The following is a 1,985-nucleotide window of genomic DNA, read 5'->3' as shown; positions in this document are numbered from 1 at the left end:
AACAATTTTCTGGTTCCATGAAACCCTAAAGGACAATTCCTTAACCTTTAATTCCCCAATTCTCCTTGGGCTCAGAAGAAAAAGGAAGAAACATAGGAAAAAGATCAGAAAGTGGCTCAAAATTCAGGATTTTTTTCTCCTTTTCCCATCTTTTCCTGCCCGTTTCTCCTCTGGAACAGCCYCTGTTCGTTTGACTCTTAAACACGGAGAAAAATTTGATACAAAAATCACCATTTTCTGGCCACTGCAGCACTGGGATGTGTCTGACTGGGACATTTCCTGCAGAATTTGAAGCAGAAAAACCCTGTTGGCATTTTTCACCGCCAACCGAGGTTCCTGATCCATTTGCCACCCAAACAGGGAATTCCCAGGAGAGGAAAAAAAACTCCCAGTGCCTCATCCCGAACCCCAGGTGTCACTGCACCCATATCTTTGCCCGCGTTCGCATCCCRGGAGGAAATTCCGCTGTTAATTGAAATGCAATCAGCAGTTGGCTCATTAAAGGTGTCGAAAACCCAGCTCGGAGCCGCCTCCGATGCCAATTAAACCTCTCCTGTTTGATTTCAGTGCTTTATCTAATGGGTAAAATCTTCATTTAATGGATAAAATATTTATTTAATGGATAAAATATTTATTGAGTGGGTAAAACCTTTTTTTAATGGGTTTGAAGTGCTCCAGGCTGGCAGATTTTCTATTTTAGGGTTTTTAGGTGCTCCTGGCTGGCAAATTCCCTGCGGGCACAAAGGGAATGACAGGCTCAGGAATGTGCCAGGCTGGATTCCAACTTCCTTCCAGGGCTGGATTCCGGTGGGATTGGCAAAGGGAGGATTTGCCACTGATTTTTATCAGTTTTGCAATTTCAGTTTTTCAGGTGTTTAATATGAAATGTTTTGTCAGGCACACAGAAGAAAAGTTGGGGGTTTTTTTGGCTCATTCCCTCCTTTTTTTTTACCTAAAACTCAAATAATTTAATAAGAATGTCTGGAATTCTTAATTTTTGGGGTTTTAAAGGGACTTTCAGCAACCTGATCCAGTGAGAGAAAGAGGGAGGAAGAGGGGTTCGAATAAATAATCTTTGGGTGTCCTTCCCAATCCAAACTATTCCTTGATTGCATAATTTGCTAAATAAAATAATAAAATAATTCTACCTGTTAAATTCTCTATATCCTGCAAATTTATTGGACTTTGATGGCGTTTTTCAGTCTTTATTATTCTGGATTTCTGTTGTTTTAATTTTTTTTTTTTTTACCTTCAAAGGATGGAGAACTGCTGCTGAGGAAATTATGGAAACATTTGGGAAATCTTGGAAAATCTGGCTGTGCTGCCCCTCAGGGGAGCCTGYGGGAAATCACCCAGGCCAGGCTGTGGATGAAGGGAAAAAGGGGGGAAAAAGAGAAACCAGGAGGCTGCAATGTGATGCAATGAAGTTTTAATGAAAGAGAAACGCCCCTTTGCAAAGCCAGAGATCACAGAATGCAGAAAATCCATTTCCGAATGATTTTAGGGAATGTCCAACCAAAGTCCTGCTCTGAGACGTCCTCAGCCGGCTCCTCCCGGCAGCTGGTGCTGAAAATATTTGGGATTAAGGGTGATATCCACAGGGAATGGGCTGTCCCACGCCGGTTCAATAAATCGGGAATGCCGGAACAGGAACAAACAAGGAGATGCCGAGCGAGAAATGGGAGAAAGATCGGGAATGCGGAGGCGCTGCGGGAACACCGAATCCTCATCCTCGCGGATTTGGACATTCCTTAGAGGATTCCAAGCCTTCAGCAGGGCCCGCAGGAGCCGCGGAAGAGGCGGCTGAAGCGGCGGGATGAGGAGGGGCCGCAGTAGCCRCTGCCCAGAGCTGAGATCCCATAACCGCTGCCCAGAGCYGAGATCCCATATCCAGAGCGGGCGCTGTACCCCGGGAACGCCCCGGCACCGTAGACACCCCCATAACCCAGGGAGCCGCTGAAAGCCGGAGCTCCAGCAGATCCCAC

The sequence above is a fragment of the Malurus melanocephalus genome, unplaced genomic scaffold (genome assembly GCF_030028575.1).
Source record: "Malurus melanocephalus ecotype Western Australia unplaced genomic scaffold, MMel_1.1 scaffold_1032, whole genome shotgun sequence".
Lineage (NCBI taxonomy): Eukaryota > Metazoa > Chordata > Aves > Passeriformes > Maluridae > Malurus > Malurus melanocephalus.
This window is presented reverse-complemented; position numbering follows the sequence as displayed.